This window comes from Macaca mulatta, chromosome 7 (assembly GCF_049350105.2).
Source record: "Macaca mulatta isolate MMU2019108-1 chromosome 7, T2T-MMU8v2.0, whole genome shotgun sequence".
Classification (NCBI taxonomy): domain Eukaryota; kingdom Metazoa; phylum Chordata; class Mammalia; order Primates; family Cercopithecidae; genus Macaca; species Macaca mulatta.
In genome coordinates this window covers 36,640,269-36,660,603 of record NC_133412.1, presented here as the reverse complement: position 1 = coordinate 36,660,603, position 20,335 = coordinate 36,640,269, and the positions used below count along the sequence as shown (strand labels likewise).

At 41.6% G+C, this 20,335-nt stretch overlaps 1 protein-coding gene across 4 annotated transcripts in view; it reads left to right on the top strand.

Annotated features, from left to right (window-relative positions):
* MYO1E (myosin IE) overlaps positions 1-20,335 on the top strand; it is a 238,920-nt gene that overhangs the window by 32,109 nt on the left and 186,476 nt on the right. The window lies entirely within an intron of this gene.

The window sequence follows — 20,335 nt, the reverse complement described above, 5'->3', positions numbered from 1 at the left end:
TAAAAATATTTTGTAGAGGTCAGGTGCAGTGGCTCATGCCTGTAATCCCAGCACTTTGGGAGGCTGAGACAGGCAGATCACCTGAGGTCAGGAGTTCGAGACCAGCCTGGCCAACATGGCAAAACTCTGTCTCTACTAAAAATACAACAACAAAAAAATTAGCTGGGTGTGGTAGTGGACACCTGTAATCCCAGCTACTAGGGAGGCTGAGACAGGAGAATCGCTTGAACCTGGAAGGCAGAAGTTGCAGTAAGCTGGGATTGTGCCACTGCACTCCAACCTGGGTGACATAGCAAGACTCTGTCATTATATATATTTCGTAGAGAAGGTATCTTGCTATATTTCCTAGGCTGGTCTTCAACTCCTGGGCTCATAGCAGTCCTCAGGCCTTGGCCGCCAAAGTCCTGGGATTACAGGCTGGAGCCACCATACATGGACTGAATTTTTAAAATTCTTAGTAGGGAGACCTTTTAATTGGAAGTTGACTATAGGAACGAAAAGGAAAGTGGGTGACTGAACAACCCTATTAGGAGAGAAAAATAGATGAATCAACGTGAAGAATGTCTGGGATGGGAGCCTCACATGCCCAGAGCTGCCCTTTTGTGTCTCTTGGGAGGGGCAGTGTTCTGGATGAAGGCTGTCAACAGGAGGCTGGACTACTCTGAATATCGAGGGAGTGACCTTGAGAAATACCAATTCTACAGTATGGAGTCAGTTAGGTCAAAGGTTTTGTACCTCCAATAACCAAGTTATCTTACGTTTCTGTCTGCCTTTGGAAACCAGAAGGTCAGTCAAATATTTGGTTAGAAAACCAGAAACAGGAAAACATCTTACTACGCATAAAATCTGTATCCAAGCACTATGTATCATTCCACACCATCCATTAGAACCAGCGGAGAGGAAGGCCCTGAAAGGTTTCTGTCTATTGAGGGTTGATAAAATGGAAGAGTTTAGTACCCATTCTTGCCACTTCAAAATGAATAAAATGTGTCATCGACATTTTCTTTCTTTTTTTTTAATCTTTTTTTTTTTAATCTTTTTTTTTTTCTTCTTCTTTTTTTTTTGAGACAGAGTCTTGCTCTGTCACCCAGGCTGGAATGCAGTGGCATGATCTCGACTCACTGCAACCTCTGTCTCCCAGGTTCAAGCGATTCTTCTGGCTCAGCCTCCCAAGTAGCAGGGATTATAGGCATGTGCCACCACGCCCGGCTAATTTTTGTATTTTTAATAGAGACGGGGTCTTGCCATGTTGGCCAGGCTGGTCTTGAACTCCTGGCCTCAGGTGATCCACCTGCATCGGCCTCCAAAAATGCTGGGCTTATAGGCACAAGCCACAGCGCCCAGCCTGATATTTTATTTATAGGGTGCACTCTTTATTGTTTAAATGTCTATTTTTAGATGTTGATAGACCTTTGTAGGTAGTTTCACCCCTGTCTTTGGTTCTCTTGCACTGTTTGCCGCATAGCATTCTAAATTTTGACGCAAATGGGTTTTCAAGGACCTTGCTCCTCCTGCCTGTGGGAAGTGGTTACAGGTTAGCAGGGGTTGAAACTCCCCTACTGTTTTTCCCAGCTTAGCAGGCTGGGTGGTCACCAGCCCCAACACTCGTGAGAGCCCATAGAGACAGTCCTGGCTCAGCACTGAGGACATCTAGCAGGCAGGGCTGGCTGAGTGTTGTGTGGAGCAAGCTTAAGAGGGGATGTTCTAAAACCAGAGAAGAAACATTTTTCTCTGACAGTTCAGCAGATAATATCCCTTCATGGATTTATGATAAACACAGCCCTCTCATTGACCAAGGTTGAAAAACTCAGAAAGTTTGCTCGGCAGAGATCTGGGAGTCAGGAACGTACTATGTGCTGAGGAAGACATTTCAGCTCCTCTTTCAAGCAAAAAAATAAAAATAAATTAAAAAAAGAAGAAAGAAGTCAATACTGATCTAGTTTATATAGCTATTATAAAAAAATATATTAATGAAAATAGAAATCCAGTTGTAAGTAAAGACAGCTACCAAATTCCTAAGCAATCTATTCATTTTTGGTTTTTTTTTTTTAGACTTGAACACTTCTACTTGCTTTGCCTCACAATGCAATTGTCAATATAGGGCCACTTTAGTTATACTTAGTACCTGACTCTGCAAAGACCACAGAGCTTACTTCCTTTAGAACGATTTTGTTTGATTGGTTTACACTCTTAACTGACATTTCTCAGTTGAGTAGGAGGCAAAAAAGGAGCTTCATTTAACCATATTAGCCACATCATGGACGGGGAAATGTATGGAGTATGTTTAAGTGATTTGCCTTGTTGAGTAAAGATATATCTAAGCTTTGATTTTACTTTGTCCTGTAAGAACTCTGTGAGCAAGATTTTTTTTCTTTTTTGAGATGGAGTCTCACTGTGTTGCCCAGGCTGGAGTGCAGTGGCGTGATCTCAGCTCACTGCAACCTCCACCTCCCGGGTTCAAGCGATTCTCCTGCCTCAGCCTCCCGAGTAGCTGAGATTACAGCCGCAAACTGCCATGCCTGGCTAATTTTTTGTACTTTTAGTAGGGCCGGGATTTCTCCATGTTGGCCAGGCTGGTCTCAAACTCTTGACCTCAAGTGATTTGCCCGCCTTGGTCTCCCAAAGTGTTGGGATTACAGGCGTGAGCCACTGTGCCCAGCCGAGCAAAATATTTTTGACTATAGTAGTTTGAATGTTCTTTTACGTTTCATAATATAGGCTAAAGCTCTATTTTCTGCCAAATGCGAAATTGTAGAACAGAATAAACCCATGTGCTTTATATTATACGAATTATATGTGATGAATGTTCATGTTTAGAAAAATCACAATCAAGCTCAGCAGTTATAGATATGCATAACACAGCTCCTTTCCTGAGCGGAGCAGGTTTCATCATAATTGCCTTTATATGTTTTGTTTTCATACCTGTAGTAAACTTAGGAAACTTAAAAATTATTCAGTAGAAATTTAGAGTGTGGAGCCCTGGTTTGAGTCCTGGCTCTTGTCATCTTAGATCAGTTCCCTCCATTTTTACATCTGTAAAATGGAAATATTCATAATAATGAAACACCTCAATAAGAATCAAATGAAATAAATGGAAGTGCTTTATAAAAGATAAACAGTTCAATAACTGTACAATTCAATAACTGCAAGGAGGTATTTTATAAGCATAGATTTGTTTTAAAACTAGGTGTTCTCAACCCAAATGCCCATCAGTGATAGACTGGATAAAGAAAATGTGGTACATATACACCATGGAATACTATGCAGCTATAAAAAAGGATGAGTTCATGTCCTTTGCAGGGACATGGATGAAGCTGGAAACCATCATTCTCAGCAAACTAACATAGGAACAGAAAACCAAACACCACATGTTCTCACTCATAAGTGGGAGCTGAACAATGAGAACACATGGACACAGGGAGGGGAACATCACACACCAGGGCCTGTTGGGAGGTTGGGGGGCTAGGGGAGGGGTAGCGTTAGGAGAGATACCTAAGGTAGATGACAGGTTAATGGGTGCAGCAAACCACCATAGCACGTGTATACCTATGTAACAAACCTGCACGTTCTGCAGATGTATCCCAGAACTTAGAAGTATAGTTAAAACAAACAAAAAAAACTGGGGGTATACCGTGTGAATCACTGGAGGTATCAGAGAATTCTCAGATGGTCCGACACATGTCCAAAATTCAAGTACTATTAAAAACACATAATTTTAAAAATAAAAGATACTTATGAAGGTCTGACTGCTAGATTCAAAGGGACATAAATAAACCTTATTTACCTTATGTATTTATGTCCCTTTGAATCTTGAGACAGGGTTTCACTCTCATCACCCAGGCTGGAGTGCAGTAGCTTGATCTCGGCTCACTGCAACCTCCATCTCCTGGGCTCAAGCAATTCTCCTGCCTCAGCCTCTGAGTAGCTAGGACTACAGGAGCACGCCATCGCACCCAGCTAATTTTTGTGTTTTTTTTTAGACATGGCGTTTTGTCATGTTGTCCAGGCTGGTCTCAAACTCCTAGCCTCGAGTGATCTGCCCGCCTCAGCCTCCCAAAATGCTGGGATTACAGGCCTGAGCTACTGCACCCAGCCTAGTTTTTTTAAATCCCAGAAAAATTTTCAAGATTTTTTTTTTTTTTTGCTTTTGTGTTAATATTTTGGGAATAGTGGGAGAGTGGGTAGCACACTTTAGTTACTGCAGGACTTGTTTTTTTGTGTGACCAGAGAGAGCCCACGGCACACAGCCGGGTTCTCATTGGAAAGCCATCAAAACAAGTGCAGACAGCACTGCTTACGGCCCGTGACACTCCTTCCTCTGCTTGAATCAGGACCACACATGGCTTCAGATGATACAGGTTCTTTCCTGACATCTCAAGGGTAGTCATTTGAATGCATCCGTGTCTCTCCCACCACCTCCCAAAATGCCGGCCTAAGTTAATTGGTAAATAAATGCTCAGGCTGCTTAGCAGAGGCCTGTCTCTGGGGCATGAGGTCTAATATAGTTTAAATGTAAGTCCATCGTGGCCTCCAAGTAGCTAGGAAAACAGGTGGGGGACTTCAAAGAGATCTGAGAGCAAGCCTGGCCAGGTCTCTTCTGCTTTTCCAGCCCTGGCTTATGTGTGGGACAGTGGTGAAAAGCAGCCCTTGAGGTAGAACCAAGTGGGTTTTTTATTATTATTCATATTCGGCACAGATTTACTGATGCAAAAAACACGCTCTCCTGATGTGGCCACTGAATCATCTCTTGCTTCTTTCAAAATCCCTAAAATCTTGCATTCTGTGGTATTTGGCAGATTACATCTCTTACTGTAGCAGCCTGTGCTTGCCAGCTGAAGTGTCTGAGAGTAGTCTGGAGTCATTTTCACACTCTTTGATGCTGGTCCACCTTTTACTACATACCAAGGATAGTACATATATCCACCAAGTGGTGCCAAATCTTGTTCTTTATTCTTCTTAAATTTTACCATCAAAATTGCACTTTAATAATAAAAACATAAAGCCATGAGCTATGCAAGTAATGAATAAAGATTATTCTGAGTAGGCTTAGGTGCCGCAAGAATGCCCTTGTTTTTCTCTTTCATGGCTTGACCCGTTGTGATGTGAATGTTCTCTTTGAGACAATCTTTGTGTTAAATCTTTACACTAATAAATGTGTTAGAACTTCCTCAGGGATATTCTTAGCAAGGCGGAGTTGGTGGATGTGTTTTTTTTGCAAAGAAGCTTCCTTTGTCTGCTTGGCAGTTCCCTGTGAGGTTTCTGACCTGTACATGAGACATACAAGTGGACAGAGCAGAATGAGGGAGACATGTATGCCAGTCTCATAAGTAAATCATTCTTGTAGTCAATGTGGAAGAGTTGGTAAATTTCTGTCAGATTTCCTTCTGTTTTTGACTCTGCCAGGCTGAACCCAAAGACCCGACATTGTGACTGGAAAGGGCTACAAAAGAAAGCCCTTGCTGAGTGATCTCTGTATAATTGTCTTTCAGAGACTTCATAAGCTGTGGAGAATATTTGGATGAAGTTGGCAGTTTTATTGATACCATCTGATTCTACTTTGGTCCTATAGCAGTTTCTGCCACTTTGTCCCCAGTGGGGGAAATATGCTGTTACCATAATGGAAAAGGTGGACATTTGGTAGCATTTTTCTGTGTTTATGTCAGGAGTCGTCTAAAATGGTCATATTTTTGTTTTTTTAAGAAAAACTTACAGGTACAAAGTAGGTGTATGTATTTATGGGGTACATGCAATATTTTGATACAGTCCTACAATGCGTAATAATGACATCAGGATAAATGGGGTATCCATCACCTTAAGCCTTTATCATTTCTTTGTGTTATAAACATTCCAATTATACTTTTAGTTATTTTTACTTATTTATTTATTTTGAGACAGGGTCTCATTTGGTTGCCCAGGCTGGAGTGCAGTGATGCAATCATGGTTCACTGCGGCCGCAACCTCTTGGGCTCAGGTGACCCTCCTACTTCAGCTTCCTGAGTAGCTGGAACTACAGGCATGTGCCACCATGCCAGGCTAATTTTTAAATTTTTTGTACAGATGGAGTGTCACTGTGTTGCCTAGGCTGATGTCAAGCGATCCTTCCACTTTGGTATCCCAAAGCATTTACGGGTGTGAGTCATTGTGCCCCACTGACAAGAGGTTTTTCATATTTCTTTTATATCCACTGCCAGAAAACTGAGTGCAGTTGGTCTTTTCAGTCAGGAAGTCACTTACCTTTCATGTGCTTCCCTATTACCTGGGCATATTTCCAGGGGGTTTCAGAGGAAGAAGTAGCTCTTTCCTATGAGAATATATGCTGGTTCTGAAATGTTTACTTAGATGCATAGTGGAAGCTCAAAAAGTATTTACTGAACTCACTCTTGTGGTTTAGCTTTCAATTATAAGCATAGGAATAAAGAGAGAAAAAAGCAAGAAAAACTAGAGGCTGCACACAAGGCAGGAAGAGCATGGATCTAGAAAGAAGTGGGAAGTCCGTTTGCTCAGAGGAAGGATACCCACTCACCAATGGGAAATAGGTCCAGTGTTGTGTGGTAGGGTTGTGGGTGGTAGTAGAAATTTCACAGTGGGTGTGGAAGGTTGGTGAGTAGATGGACTATATTCAAAAGTAGATACCTTGCTCTCACCTATAATCCCAGCACTTTGGGAGGTCGAGATGGGAGGATCGCTTGAGCCCAGAAGTTTGAGATTAGCCTGGCCAACATGGCAAAACCCCATCTCTACAAAAAATACAAAAATTACCCCGGTGCGGTGGTGTACCTGTAATCCCAGCTACTCCAGAGGGGGCTGTGGCGGAGGATACTTGAGCCTGGGAGTTCAAGGCTGCAGCAAGCCAAGATTGCACCACTGCGCTCCAGCCTGGGTAACAGAGCGAGGCCCTGTCTCCAAAAAAGAAAGAAAGTAGATAGTGATGAAGCTGGGTAGTTAAAACAGAAATTTGAAAAGCAGGATGTGGAATTGTGATATAGGATTTCAGAGTTTAAAAGAAATGTGACATTTCTTAGTGGATTGTCCTTCGGTTGTGTTTGCTAAGCAGCTGTCAGCTAGTGAGATGACTGTGTATGGCCAATCCAGATAAATAAGATGATGAAGTCTTTATGAAAAGGAAAGAAAAATTTGGAATGCATACCTCTGTCCAGCTCAATTCCTCACTCCTTTTTAAGATGGAGAGCTATTAGGTTTGTCTACACAATAGGAAACACCTGATTGAATAACAGCATGGAGTCAATCTTGACAGTGAAATTGGCTGCATCCAGTAGAATCCCAGGGCCGGTCGTGGTGGCTCGTGCCTGTAATCCCAACACTTTGAGAGACCGAGGTGGGAGGATCACTTGAGCTTTGGTCTCAGGACTTTGAGACCAGCCTGGGCAGCATAGTGAGACCTCGTCTCTAAAAAATTTAAAAAAAAAAAAAAAGAACACCAGCAAAATCAATTCCTGGACTCTCTTGTGTTCAGTAGTAGCATAAAGGCCTGACCTAAGTGATGGGGAAAGTTGATTTATGTGGCTGTAGCATCAGACGGATCAATGACAATCCTGCTTGTGGATTTATAGCACAGGGGACACTACGTCTAGAAACACCTGTCTGTGGACTGCTGCTGCTGTCAGGTTAGTAATCTGTGTATTTTAATGTGAATGGACGTGACCTCCCTAGTGTCGGCCACATAATGGAAATCCTGGATCAGTATGCTTACTTCTTCCCATCTAATTGCAAGTTGTAATTTGTAAATAATGGGTTTACTTTTTAATTTTGAGAAGGTAAATGTGTTGCTGTACAAAAGTCCAGGATTCCTTCCCATTAAATCGGCAGCATTCTTGGACATGGTAAATCGTATCACACACTTGTCTCACAAAAGAAGTAGCAGCAGTTAGAAGACTTTGAATTCTCCCTTACCCGTGACTTTGAGCAACCTCTCAGACAACAAGAGTTCCTCTTCTGCAAAATGGAAATAATGTCTACAGTATATATTTGTACACACAGAGTTGTTTTAGGACACAAAATGGCAAAGGAAGGAAAGGCTAAGTTACTGCAAAATCGTAGGATACTTTTGCTTTTTAATTTAATTTATACGCATGCCAATTTTTATCTAGAACCTAGATTTCAGGCTAAAGAAGAGAGCATTTGGGCTTCATTCCACTTGAATTAGTTTCACTTTATCCTTGCTTTAAAATTAGTCTTTATTTCCTTTCATCTCTTTTGAATATCCCCCTTGCCCTGCAATAATAAAAGAGAGCTGCATGCAGTGAAATCAAACCGTGAAATTATAGAATTGTAGAGCCAGAACTAGCTACATATAAACAGAAAAGAAAATCTGATTGAAATATTAATAATTTTCATCAAGGTGAAAATGACTGGCAGGTGTTACTTTAACAGAGTTATTTATCCTTTTTAAAGGTGTGCTACTGAGCTGTTAACCTAATGAAATTTAGATAGTGGAAGGAATATAAGTTGTTGAATATTTGGGATTCATTTCTTTCCATCTCAGTATTTTCGGAGTGGCAGAGCGATGTGTCTGCATACTTTTGTAATAAGAAACAATTTGGGGCTGGTGTTGATAATAAGTTGATTGCAATCTCTGGGAGGGGCGAGTGTATCTCTTCTTTTTCTTGCCATTTGCATATATTGTTCCACCTCTCCCATCTCATCTGAAATATGGGGCAGTTTCTTGGTTCTTAGTTGTTTCTTTTCTGACATGTTGCCGACCTCTGATTTCTCGTATCAGTGCTCTTCCCTTAGTTCAAAGATACGTCTCCCCAGTTGTAGATGGGGGTTTGAAAAGGAAGGTGCTTGTGATTTAAAAGGCCTGCCACGTAGTGCTTCCATAATACAGTGAGTACACCTGTGGACTGAGCAAGGCCGCTGTCACATCTTTCAAGGTTTGCCTCATCGGTCCTACATCAGGTCAGCAAACTTCTGTAAAAGGCCAGATAGTAAATATTTTAGGCTTTGTGGACCATACAGTCTCTGTCAACAGCTACTCACCTCTGCCATTGTAGCATGAAATCACGTGGCTGTCTTCTAATGAAACTTGATTTACAGAAACAATCAGGCGGGCGTGGTGGCTCACGCCTGTGATCTCAGCACTGTGGGAGGATGACACAGGAGGATTGCTTGAGCCCAGGAGTTCGAGACTAGCGTGGGCAACATAGGGAGACTCCATTTCCACAGATTTTTAAAAAGTTAGCTGGGCATGATGGTGCATGCCTGGGGTCCCAGCTACCTGTGGGGACTGAGGCAGGAGGATCGTCTGAGGTTAGGAGGTCAAGGCTGCAGTGAGCCACGATTGTATGTCACCTAGGCTCCAGCCTAGGTGACGGAGCAAGAGTCGGTCTCAAAAAACCAGCACAAATCAATAAAAATAAAAAATAATCATTGAGCCAGATTTGGCTTACAGGCTGTAGTTTACTGACTCCTGTTCTACATTATTTTCATAAAGATGGGACAGGTGCACTTACAATATTAAATGGAATGGAGGGTGCTATTGCAAATACCCTCAAGTTGAATCAAGGATAGGTTTTTAAAGCAGTTTGCTTAGGAATTTGCCTACGAAAGACTATTATTATAATTTTCAGTACCTCCCTGTACTGTGTACCTATAGATTGAATTAGGCAAAATCCTGACAATAGACCTTGGGAATATTTGGGGATATTTACTTTTTTCAAGTAATTGAGTTCTACCTACTTCATCTGCTACTTTTTACCTTGCATTGCCAATTTAAGTTAACATTACTGACCTAATGTCAACTGTGTTCCACTCTTAAGGCCGGAAACTGGATTAGAGGTGAGCAAGGAAGGATGAGGAGAGGGAAGTTTACCTTAAATGATCCTTGTAGTCAACATTAGGTACCTTGAGAATCCCTTGCTGCTTGATTTTAAGATCTTCAATTACAGCACTTTGATTCTTAACCTTAAAAAAAATTCTCCTTCAGCCATTTCAAGCCATGTGGAATATCTATTACTGCTTAGGAATTTGCTGTGGTTTTTCATTGACCGTGGCCCCAGACTCTGGAATATGTATTAATTTATCTGGGCAGAGAATACAGAAATCCACATGCAGAATAAAGTGAACTTTATGCTGAAGCAGAATATTGAAGCTGGGAATGATTAATTCTTAAAAAACAAACCACCAGCCTTAATAAATATTGAATTCTAAGAAGGTATTTTGCAGTTTGCTTCTTAAAGTACTGAGATAATCTGACTGAGTTCCCATTTAAAAGTGAGAAGTTTTTTCCCTCCATGAACAATATTTGTTTACAGTCATTGGTAAATTATTAATCTGCATTCCAGTGTTTCATGTTTGAAATACCAGTCCGCCCTGTCCATGGGGATTTGATCTCACGCTGTAATCAGCAAAGGGTTCTGGGAAGTGAGAATGGCTGTGGTTTGCTCTTTTAAAGACCTTAAGAGAGAATCAAAAAGTGGTGGTTATGCAGGAAGTTGGCCTGTCCGGTGTTTGACGGCTGGCAGTTTTCCTATGGAGTCATATGAGACCATGAACTTGGAAGGCACACTAGATTGTGGGAACGTTTGGGTGGGCTTCCCACCGCCCTGTGATTTTCAGAGGTCCTAGAATGTTCTTGAAAGTATTCCTGCAGCTCTTTTGAGTGGATGTCAAATTTCTTTTGGTTTGGGGCTACCCCAAATGTTTACATTCTGAGTCTTTGGTCCATTTTCCTCCCAACAATGCACATTTAGGATTGCTATTGGGTATCTAATGAACTGGATTGATCATAAGATTCTCAGGACCTCTGGTCCCAGCTCGACACCACTTTTTAGCTATGGCACGTTAGGTAAGTCCTTTAACCTCTCTGATTCTCACACTGAATGTAGGTTAGAACAGTATCTACGTCAAATTGTTGCTTGAGGATTAAGAGGAATAATTCATGGGACTTGGCATGAGTCTCTCCACTAGATTGTAAGTTCTATGGAGGAGCTGTCTTCCCAGTGCCTCCAGCAGTGTCTGGCATATAGTGAGGAGCTCAACACATATTTGTTAAATTAACAGTAAGTACTCAGTCAATGTTAATTATTACTGTTGTCATGATTAATATTTTCATACTTATTATTACTTACACTACCCATTTTGAGTCCTTCTCCTTACTTTCTGTTGACAACAGTCATCTTTGTGAAGCAGCTCTGATGGTGTCATTGATAGGATGCTGGGTTCAAATTCTAACCCTGTCCTGATTACCTATGGGCAAAGTTACTTAACCTCTCTGAACTAGTTTCCTCATCTGTAAATTGCGATGATAATACCCTCCCACAGAGTCTAAGAGGGTAACACACCCCTGCCCTTAGTTTTCTCAAACGTATGGATAGAAATAGCCCTGGGACCTACTCCCTTATCAATGTCTTAGATTTTTCACATGCCCTAAGTGCTTAACTCTACAGACCTTGCATGCTCCACACCAGAGTCTTCTGCAGATTGCCCAATATGTGGAGGCTGGTGATGTCCCCTCCCCACAGAACAGCCATGTGTAGCAGGTTGAACAAAACATCTGTATTCTGATGAGGGTCATCTCTGCACAGCTAGAGTTGTGTATGTCCTTAAAGTTTCCATAACTTGTCATCATAAAATACTAAGTATAGTCATACTCATTTATGTCTCATGAAATGAAAAGATACCAACGACACAACTGGGGTTTCATAGAGGTTGTAAAAATGAACTTTCTGGCCCCTCTCATGCTTGGTATTGGGAGAGGGGCCACAAAATTCATTATCTGGTCAATTTTCCACCCCAACGAAGGTGTGTTCCTTTTCAGAGCTTTCAGTAGTCTTGACGGTTTGAGCCTGACAATGGATCAAGTTCTCTTTCCTCCTACAGAATCTCTCTTCCAGTCTACACTCTGGGAGGTAGATGGGACTAAGCAGGCCACTTCCCCAGTGCGAGAAAATGCACTGCTCCACTCCCACATTCTACCTTTGGTTTGAGCAAAGACCACATTTTGCAAGCCCTTTTGCTGCCCAGTTAATCTTCCAGGGTGAACTTTCTCTCACCCTCTGCTGACACCTCTGCCACCCAGCCCCATCGCCTTTGAGAGGGGGAACCCCCCATGGAGCTTTGTGTTTTCCTCCGCGTTCTCCTTTCAGCAGGGTAAGCCCCCATACTCCTGCCCAGGCTGCTGGGCCCACCATCTCCTCTTCTAACACAGCTTCCGAAGTGCTGGGGATGGAGAGGGTGTCAATGTGGCAAACATTCCTTTGCCCACTGATGAGAAGTCTCAGCCTTGCCCAAGACATGTCTGGAAATGGTAGTCCACCCTGGCCTTTCCTTAACTTCACTCCTTCTCTCAGCCTCTGCACATAAAAGTTGTCAGTACATCTTGTTATTTCTGCTTATAAGAATACATAGAATCTTACAGCTTTACCCCACTGTATAGCTGCCTTCCTAATTCAGTGAGCTGGAGAGGTGATTCTCGCTCAGGATGCTGTAGGATATTCCTAACTGGTCTCTCTGCCATCACACTAGACCCTCCTGCACTGTCCACTTAACAATGACGTTTAAAAAGTAAATAAATGGCTGAGCATGGTGACTCATACCTGCAATCCTAATACTTTGAAGGCAGAGGAAGGAGAATTGCTTAAGGCCAGGAGTTTGAGACAAGCCTGGGAAACATAGGGAGACCCCATGTCTATAAAATAAATAAATAAATAAAAATAGCCAGATGTGGTGGTGCGCGCTTGTGGTCCCAGCTACTCAGGAGGCTGAAGTGAGAGGATTGCTTGAGCCTGGGAGGTCGAGGCTGGCACTGCACTCCAGCCTGAGCAATAGAATGAGACCCCATCTCGAAAAATGAAAAATGTTACAAAGTGGCTGTTAAAAAGCAGGTATATGGAGATATAAGCAGGCATCAAAGCTAGCAGTGCCCAGCGGTGGACCATGGCTGCACTGGTGGGCCCATGGGAATAGACACAAAGTCTTGGGTCCACACAAGGCGGAGGATTACACGGGACACTCCTGCATGGAGGTGTGCCCTCGGTGGAAGAGTCAAGTGGGAAAATGCCTTCCCCATAAAGGGAGATGGTATCATTACCTCTTCAGTTCTTTTTCCCTACTGCGACCCCACCCGAAAAGCCCCACCTAGGTTCCAGTTCCTAGGGTGCAGGTGCCTGATTGCCTGAAGCCTGGTGCTCAGGATTGTCCTACATTCTCCCCGCTGTTCCCTGAGTGGTTCCCTGACTTGCTGTTTTATAAAACCTTTTTACATACAGTAGAGTGGGGGGCAGGTTTTGGCCACTCAGCCCATAAGAGGTAGACTCTGAACAGGTTGCTTTCGAGTTTTTTTTCCAGTGTCCTTTTTACCCTATTGACAAAGGGAAGAATTTATGTAGGAATACATCATCTTTAATTAAAGCATAGCTATAAATTATACAAGTATCAATACATATTTTAACACAAAAGCAAGGTTCATAGACAAAAACGGAATGGTAAAATCATGAAAATGTAAATCTGTTGGTTAGGAGACATTTAGGCTCAAAATAATAATTTATGACATGACATTGAAAAACATCTTGTGATTTTAAACTGAAAAATGGGTTCAGGCTGACCACCCAAATAATTCTTTTTTTTTTTTTTTTTTTTTTTTTTTTTTTTTTTTTTGAGAGGGAGTCTTGCTCTGTCACCAGGCTGGAGTTCAGTGGTGCAGTCTCGGCTCACTGTAGCCTCCCCCTCTCGGGTTCAAGCAATTCTCCTGCCTCAGCCTCCTGAGTAGCTGGGATTACAGGCATGCGCCACCATGCCTGGCTAAGTTTTTTGTATTTTAGTACAGATGGGGTTTCACCATGTTGGCCAGGATGGTCTCGATCTCCTGAGGTCATCATCTGCCTGCCTCAGCCTCCCAAAGTGCTGGGATTACGGGCATGAGCCACCACACGTGTCCCACCCAATTCTATGCACTTTTCCAGAGAAGGGTGAACTATTTGTGTCTTCAGGGAAATACGTAACTGTTTTGGGTTTTTTTTTTCTATTTTCTTTTTCCTTTAAGCATCTGATAATACAAATGTACTCAAATAGAAGAGGAACCGAACCTTTGAGTTTGATGAGAGTTTTGGTGTTTAAAGAATTCAGGATCATGAAGAATATGGGGTGACTTCCCTCTTCCTATTCCCATTACTTTAAATGTTGTAGTTGTTGCTTTTTGTGCTTTGGGAAGATTCTTGATGCCTCCATATGCTGATTCAATGGACAGCCCTGGTTATAGGCCATGGGGGTCAGAGCTGGAAGGGGCTATGGGAGTCAATCCATGTCCCGCATTTGACAGGTCAGACACTGGAGAACAGATATTTAGAGTTCAAGGACTTGCGTGGGCTGACACCGGGCACTACAGATGCCGTGGAAATAGATACCTGCTCCTATACTCACCAAGCCCAGCCTGGGCCAGTGGATGGAGGAAATAATGGTTTAATCTTAACGAATTTAATTTTTAAAAGTTGAAATGCTAAATTAATTTTTTAAAATAATGTTATTCCTTTATGGAAAAAAGCTAACAAAATGATTGGATATGTATACATTTTAGTGTTTGTTTAAAAGATGTGTTATTGGATTGCACTATCAAACTTCATAAAACCTGGAGTTGAAATATATAAATAATCTCAACCTGTGGTGCAGATAGGTGCTAGTCAGCTGATGTCACAGCCTACTGACTGGGACTCACTGTGCAGGAATTTAAGGCCTTCAGGCAAGCTGTGATCACTTCCACAAAATCCCTGGTTATGTCATTTGGAGATCTTTTATCCCCTAACTAAAAAGGAAAATTGGCCAGTCACGGTGGCTCACACCTGTAATCCCAGCACTTTGGGAGGCCGAGGTGGTGGATCACAAGTTCAAGAGATCGAGACCATCCTGGCCAACATGGTGAAACCCTGTCTCTACTAAAAATACAATTAGCTGGGTGTGGTGACGGGTGCCGGTAGTCCCAGCTACTCAGAAGGGCTAAGGCAAGAGAATCACTTGAACCCAGGAGGTGGAGGTTGCAGTGAGCCAAGATCGTGCCACTGCACTCCAGCCTGGCGATAGAACGAGATTCTGTCTCAAAATAAAAAAAAAGGAAAATAGAATTTATTTAAATCGTTAAACCCTACTGAAGGGAAGATAGTTCTTCAGTCAAAAGGGTTTTTTTGTTTTGTTTTGTTTTGTTTTCTAAAAAGCCTTAGAATGCTAAAAGTAAAAACAAATCCAACTATTACTTGAAGTTTTGTAAATGGGAAATGTACTTGTAGTTGAGACTATCTGTATTTTTCTTTATGTCTTAATTACTCCCTGACAGAAGCAAGGCCTTTAGGAGTCTTTTAATGTCTGTAGGACATAAGGCTCAGCCTCCCAAGTAGCTGGGACTAAAGGTGCCCGCCACCTCGCCTGGCTTTTTTTTTTTTTGTATTTTTAGTGGAGACAGATTTCACCATATTAACCAGGATGGTCTCAATCTCCTGACCTCATGATCCACCCGCTTCGGCCTCCCAGAGTGCTAGGATTACAGGCATGAGCCACCGCGCTCGGCCCATATCACCCTTAATTTTAATTCTGAATGTTAATTCCCTTCTTGAAATTGTTTATATTTCATGTTCAGAAATTACCATATTTCATCAAAACCTTTGGTTTGGTTTGGTTTTAGAAACATGTTTCTTTTCTGTCAATCTTATTTCCATTTTTGGTTGCCATTGAGTTTTCAAAAAGCATCTTTTTTTTTTTTTTTGAGAGGGAGTCTTGCTCTGTTACTCAGCCAGGCTGGAGTGCAGTGGCGATCTCGGCACACTGCAAGCTCTGCCTCCTGGGTTCACACCATTCTCCTACCTCAGCCTCCTGAGTAGCTGGGACTATAGGTGCCCGCCACCACGCCAGGCTAATTTTTTTTTGTATTTTTAGTAGAGACGGAGTTTCACCTTGTTAGCCAGGATGGTCTCGATCTCCTGACCTCGTGATCTGCCTGCTTCAGCCTCTCAAAGTGCTGGGATTATAGGCATGAGCCACCGCACCCGGCCAGAAAGCACCATTTTTATATACCTTTAAAAAAGAAAAATATTGCTAACTAAATTAAGACATGTCTTCTATTGTAAGACATATTCTGGTTTAAGATATGTTAAATGGAAGACAAACAAACTCAAAACCCATGTACCTTTTTCTTTTTCCCAATGTGCTTTTTAGAATCAATACAGTCTGGGTCAGGACTCTATTAGATTTCACTTTCCCTCTGACAGAGCCACTTATGCTTTTAAAATAGCCAGGTAAGCAGGACAGTTTCCTTTCAGCCCATCGCTGGCTCTCGTGGCTTCCTTCTTACACATGCTAGGTAAGCACTTTGAACTTGAAAAACACTTGACTAAACACTCGTATGATCTGGATTGTTTAACCACAAAAAGTTTGGTCTTTTATAGTGAAAAATGCTGTGGGTTTCTTTTTTACTTTTAATTTCACTTTTCAAAATTAAAATATAGCTTTTAAGGTCAAAATTTTCAGAGCAATTTGTAAGTATAGATACAGTTTCATGGTGACAGTTTCTTATGTTGTAAAGGTGACACAAAACACATCATCTTTTATTTTAGATTCAAGGGGTGCATGTGAGGATTTGTTACTTGGGTATATTGTGTGATGCTAAGGTTTGGGGTATGATTGATCGTGTCATCCAGGTACTGAGCGTAATACCCAATAGTTAGTTTTTCTTTTTTTTCTTTTTTTTCTTTTTTTAATTTTTGAGACAGTCTCACTCTGTTGCCCAGGCTGGAGTGCAGTGCTGTGAACTTGGCTCACTGCAACCTCCACCTCCTAGGTCCAAACGATTATCCTGCCTCAGCCTCCTAAGTAGCTGGGATTACAGGTGCCCGCCACCACACCCAGCTAATTTTTTTGTATTTTTGTAAAGACAGGGTTTTGCCATGTTGGCCAGGTTGGTCTGCAATTCCTGACCTCAGGTGATCCGCCTGCCTAGGCCTCCCCAAAGTGCTGGGATTATAGGCACCTGCCACCGCACCCTGCCAGTTTTTCTTTTCTTTTTTTGAGCCATGGTCTCACTCTGTCACCCAGGCTGGAGTGTGGTGGTGTGATCTCAGCTCACCATAACCTCAACCTCCCGGGTTCAAGTGATTCTCCCAGCTCAGGCTCCCACATAGCCTCCTGGCAAATTTTTGTATTTTTTGTAGAGATGGGGTATAATTAGTTTTTCAATTCTTACCTACCCCACTCCCTCCTGCCTCTAGTAGTCCCCATGTTTATTGGTACCATCTTTATGTCCATGAGTACCCAGTGTTTAGCTCCCACTTATAAGTGAGAATATAGGGTATTTGAATTTTTGTTCATACATTACTTTGCTTATGATAAAGGCCCCCAGTTTCATCCATGTTGCTTCAAAGGACATGATTTTGCTCTTCTTTATGGCTGCATAGTACTCCATGGTGTATATGTACCACATTTCCTTTATCCGGTTCACTGTTGATGGGCACCTAGGCTGATTCCATGTCTTTGCTATTGTGGATAGTGCTGTGGTAAACATGCAAGTACATGTGTTGTTTTGGTAGAACAATTTACTTTCTTTTGGATATATACCCAGTAATGGGATTGCTGAGTTGAATGGTAGTTCTAGTTTAGGTTCTTTGAGAAATCTCCCAGCTGCTTTCCACAGTGGCTGAACTAACTTACATTCCCACTTAAAGTGTGTAATTGTTCTCTTTTCTCCTCTGCCTTACCACCATCTGTTGTTTTTTGACTTTCTAATAACCATTCTGACTGGTGTGAGATTGTATCTCATTGTGGTTTTTATTTGCATTTCTGTCATAATTAGTGATGTTGAGCATTTTTTCATTTTTTTTTAACAGTTTGCATGTCTTAGTTTGAGAAGTATCTGTTCATGATTTTGCCCACTTTTTAATGGGATTATTTGTGTTTTGTTTGTTCAGTTATTAAAGTTCCTTAAAGATTCTGGATATTAGACTTCTGTCAGATGCATAGTTTGTGAATATTTTCTCCTATTCTGTAGGGTGTCTTTTTACTCTGTTAATAGTTTCTTTTGCTGTACAGAAGCTTTTTAGTTTAATCAGGTTCCACTTGTCAATTTTTGTTTTTGTTGCAATTGCTTTTGAGGACTTAATCATAGATTCTTTCCCAAGATTGATATCCAGAGTGGTGTTTCCGAGGTTGTTTTCTATTATTATTATAGTTTGAGGTCTTACATTTAAATCTTTAATCCATCTTGAGTTAATTTTTGTATATGGTGAAAGGTAGGGTCGAGTTTTATTTTTCTGTATATGGCTAGCCAGGTGCCCTAGCACCATTTATTGAATAGCAAGTTCTTTCCACATTGCTTATTTTTGTCGACTTTGTCAAAGATCAGATGGTTATAGATGTGCAGCTTTATTTCTGGGTTCTTTATTGAACAGAACAGAGAACAAAATATTGATCGATGTGTCTATTTTTGTACTAGTACCATGCTGTTTTGGTTATTGTACCCTTATACTATAGTTTAAAGTCAGCTAATGTGATGTCTCTAGGTTTATTCTTTTTTGCTTAGGATTGCTTTTGTATTCGGGCCCTTTTTTGGTTTCATAGGAATTTTGGAATAGCTTTTTTTTAGTTATGTGAAAAATGGCGTTGATTGTTTGATAGAAATAGCATAGAATCTGTGGATTGCTTTGGGCAGCATGGCCATTTTAATGATGTCGATTTTTCCAATGGATGAGCATGGAATGTTTTTTCCATTTGTTTGTGTCATCTATGATTTCTTTCAACAGTGTTTTGTAGTTCTTGTAGTTATCTTTCACCTCCTTGGTTAGATGTATTGCTAGGTATTTTAGTTTTTTTGCTGTTGTAAATGGGATTGCATTCTTGATTTGACTCACAACTTGAATGTCATTGGTGTATAGAAATGCTACTGATTTTTGTATGCTGATACTGTATCCTGAACTTTACTGAAGTCACTTTTCAGTTTGAGGTGGAGGAGTGTCTTGGGTGTTTGTTCGTTTGTTTATTTTAGACGGAGTTTCACTCTTGTTGCCCAGGCTGAAGTGCAATGGCGCGATCTCGGCTCACGCATCCTCTGCCTCCGTGTTCAAGTGATTCTCCTGCCTCAACTTCCCGAGTAGCTGGGATTACAGGCATACGCCACCAGGCCCGGCTAATTTTGTATTTTTAGTAGAGATGGGGTTTATCCATGTTGGTCAGGCTGGTCTTGAACTCCCGACCTCAGGTGATCCACCTGCCTCGGCCTCCCAAAGTGCTGGGATCACAGGCATGAGCCACCGTGCCTGGCCGTATCTAGGGTTTTCTAGGTGTAGAATTATGTCATCAGCAAACAAAAAAAAGGTAGTTTAACTTCTTTTTCTATCTTGGTGCCTTTTCTTTCTTTCTCTTGCCCGATAGCTTTCTCTTGCCCGATAGGCTAAAACTTCCAAGCCTGCTTATTTTTGAGCAGTTAAACTTACTAGAAATGTCAGGGCGATTGCATTATTTTATTTTATTTTTAAAAAATAATTTCATATCATGCATTTATTTTCTTTTAAAGGTAGAAGACAGAAAGGTTATCACAGAAACTTTGTTTGAGCTAAATTTTCTTTTTCTCTTTTTTTGAGATGGAGACTCGCCCTGTCACCCAGGCTAGAGTGCAGTGGTGTGATCTTGGCTCACTGCAACCTCTGGCTTCTGGGTTCAAGCAGTTCTCCTGCCTTAGCCTCCCAAGTAGCTGGGATTACAGGCACCCGTCACTGCACCGGGCTAATTTTTTTGTATTTTTAGTAAAGACAGGGTTTCACCATGTTGGCCAGGCTGGTTTCAAACTCCTGACCTCAAGTGATCCACCTGCCTCGGCCTCTCGAAGTGCTAGGATTACAGGCGTGAGCCACCTGACCCAGCCACTAAAATGTGTTTTTAAATAACACTTACCCATTCATATGGGTTCTGCTTCTCTAGCATGACCCAGTCATTAACTCTTCTTAACCCACTATCATGTCTTCTCTGAGGCTTAAAATGCCCAGTTTCTATAAGACAGGAAGTCAGATAGACCTGGGTTCAAGTCCAGCTTTGCAGTTTACTCTTCGTGTAATCTTGAGTGACTTTCTCATTTTCCTCATCTTTAGAATGGGGATAATAATAACATCTGTCTCAAAGAGTTTTGTGAGGATTAAATTAATTGGTGCACATAAAGTCTTTAGTACAATGCCTGGCAAACAGTAAGTACTCAATAAATGTTAGTATTTTTAGTCAACATTCTGGTAGGCTTCTACTACTCCCTACCCCCAAACTCCAGTAAAACAAAAACATCTTCCTCTTTTGTAACTTCCAAATATCTATGACTGGCAATGCAAATCTTCTAGACTCATAATTTTGAAATCTTTTT